This window comes from Physeter macrocephalus, chromosome 9 (genome assembly GCF_002837175.3).
Source record: "Physeter macrocephalus isolate SW-GA chromosome 9, ASM283717v5, whole genome shotgun sequence".
Classification (NCBI taxonomy): Eukaryota; Metazoa; Chordata; class Mammalia; order Artiodactyla; family Physeteridae; genus Physeter; species Physeter macrocephalus.
Window position 1 is genome coordinate 68,664,672 of NC_041222.1, and position 3,341 is coordinate 68,668,012.

Below are 3,341 nucleotides of genomic sequence, written 5' to 3' on the forward strand. Positions count from 1 at the left end.
AGGATGAATTATAGAGAGACAAGGTGCATCGTAATTAAAAGAATAGTCTTCAGAGTCTGAAAGATCCATATTAGCTGTGTCTAATCTCTCTGAGTCAGCTACTCCATTTTGTAAAACGGGGTAAGTAATATAAGTAATCGTATGGATTCAGTGAAGGGTTGCATGTAATGTGCTTGGCAGAGTGCCTGTCACTGTAAGTGCTGACAGATAAGTGCTCAAAAACACTACCTTCTTTTCTTTCCAGCATGTCGTTCTCACACCACCCTCATGTAGCCCCTCCGCCTTGAGGGTAAGAGATCCCAGCACCCAGAATGTGTTATATTCCACACTGAATCCAAAAGACTCACTGTCCCTTGGGATGACATCTCCTGGAATTGGGAACAAAAAGAGAATATTTCTGGTTAGGTTGATACAGGGTGAATAACATTCACATTCCTTGCTCAAGTCAGTGCAACTTATTTTTCATCATTTTCAGTTCACACTTTATACATTCCTGGTAAGAGGAAAGCCCTGCTGGTCTTCAATCACGTGTGAGAAAAGTCCCAGAAAGTCTCTGTTGCCAAACCACTTCGTCACAGCTTCCTCTGAGAAGGTACCGAAAGAGCAAAGGGATATCGGTAAGGTCTCACCATAGCAACATCATAACAGTCAGATTGCAATAGAGTAAAAATGGAGAAAACATGTTTGCCTAGTCATTGATGAACTTAGACCCATAATCATGTTGCTCTGGAGAGCAGTACTCAGAGTTCAAGGGCTACTCCAGTTAGATCTGGTGAGAGGTAAAATTTTGTGAAAATTCTATTCATTTTGGCTGAGTCTGATTACCCAGTGTCATTGTGCCGCTAACTGCGATTATTACAGGCAGCTTACTAACAAACAGTAGATGTTCTCAGAGTCTTTCCTTTCATCCCAAGCAATGAGAGTTTGCAAAGCTAAGTGTCTATGTAACAAATCAAAAGTAAGGAGCACTTCCAGCTTACCTACTTTGATTTTGTTTTCAAAATTCTGACTAGTCACAAGGTTGGAGGAATTGCCTCAAAACGTTGTGGGATCTGTAATACTAGCATTTATGTTAATGAACTTTGGGTCCTGGAAATAAATGTGCACGGCTCCTCCTAAGCACTGAAATAATGGTAATTCAAACAATGTATATATTGGGTTGGCCAAAAAAGTTCATTCAGATTTTTCCGTAATATCTTATGGACAAACCCAAACGAGTATTTTTGGCCAACCCAATATTTCAAGCAATTTCAAACCATGACAAGAATTCATGTTACACATGTTATCTTTATAATGACACTGGATGTCTATAGTCATTTTCTGTGAAATCCACATTAGACCAATCCCATTTTATAGGAGTGGGACTGAGGCATAGAAAGGTCATAGTTTGAGGAGTGGGAAGAACCTATGATACTGTTCAGCGTTATATCAGTGCAGCTGAAACAATGATGCAGTTTGGAATCATAATGGACAATTACCTGCAACTCTATACAAATAGAGTGCGTATTCTTTCCTAAGTCGTTTTAAGATCAATTTTATTGAAAGGAGACTGTGATCTTTCTTTCTGTTTTTAAGATCTGTTTGTACTTTTCACAGTGACCCAATACTCTTTCAGATCTTCCTAATAGACTGTGGATTTGGGGTTTTTTAAATCATTTGAATCTTGAGTGAGGGACTCTTCTTCTCAGGAGATAAGCTTGACGTTTTTGCTGTGGTCTGACACAAGCCAGGTGTGGTACACTTGTGGTTGGCCTCAGCACTTTGAGTAATTGAGAGGAACTGTCTCACCATTAAACAGGTCAGCTTAGATATGATCCAAGGAGGGAGAGTTGCCAGGAGCACCAGCATCTAATGTAGTCTTATCTGAAGACACTGCACATAGTCTGGATCCCCAAAGTCAATTTAAGAGTAAGATTTGAGTACCTTTCTCAAGTGCGAAAGTCAGACCGTTGTGTGCTCAGCGGATTTGGGAAGTTGCGCCCTCATAGTAATTCATACAAAAGGGCATAGGAAGATAGAGAAGAGGCTGCTGTGTCATGGATGCTTCAAACTTGATCACAGCCCCCTTCCCTCTTCCAAACAGGAACACAGCAAGGGTCTCAAACAGACTTTCTCTTGAAGGGGGGAAATCACTACAGTACCTTTGTGTTCAGTGCCTACCCACTATCATGGCTGATAAGTCAGTCATTAACTCCCAACTGCCTTGTATGGCAAACCAAGAAGCCGTTTGTGACTATTCAGCTCTCCTTGCATATCTGTGCAAAGAAATGAAAGAAGTAAACTTTCTACTGTCAAACTGAAGGTGCATGGAGGAACCTCTCCCAACCAACCCCTGCCCTCCTGGCATAAAAAATAAACAAGATTTTCCTTTTTACATCATAATTAAGGCAAAGCACAAAAGTGAGGGCATCACTCATTCTGCCCTACGTTAGCCCCCAGATGATTTACCTACTCAGGACCCTATTTCCTCAAGATTCCAATTAGATATGATACACTCTTCAATATTAATTTCCTCCTAAGGAGCTACATCATCATTTGGAAAGCCCCTTGGGTTGAATAATGATTTAATTTCTGAATGGCCTCCAGCCAACCTCAAATGTGACAGTGTTTCATGTCCAATTATATGAAAGAGACTTGCCCTGGGCATTGAACAGCCCTGATGATGCTCTTCTGAGGAAACACATCTCTCTGAAAGGTTTTCAGGAAACTTTCATTTTAAACTGTCCCTGAGTCTTACTGTCTAGTTCTCAGCAGAGTCCCTGCTGGATAATTTCCTTCCTTCTTTCTTTTATTTATTCTCCTTCTTCCCTCCCCCTTATCCCCTTCCTTCCTTTGTTACTTTGTTCCAGAGAGGATTTATGATAGCTAGGTCACTCAGCAAGATTTCCACCCAACGTTCCAGAAGAACAAATCTCCTTTTTTATAAAATTGAATTACACTTTCATTCCCTGTCCTTGGCTTTTGGCTTTCCTGCGTTCTTTTCTGTTTATCTCAGCAGATGCTAAATCAGTTTTTCACTTGAAGTGGTTCCTCACTGCTACTCAAATTGGGGGTAGAGTCCTCACCAGAAACCCAAAGGAAAGCACAAGTGAAGAGCTGGAAGGACCTTAGAGCTGGTTTGTCTCAGCGTCTAGCACAACTCCAGAACTTTCACAGGAGGTGGAGGACAGGGGATTCACATTTATTGAGTGCCTATTATGTGCTAGGAGCTGTGTTGGGCATTTTCAATTATATTAGCTCCTCTTATCCTCACAATGACCTTGGATGGTAGGTATGAGTCAACTTTATATTGGCTTTTCCTCTTTCTTCTTTCAGTCAGCCTGCTCTCTCACTCCTGCTTC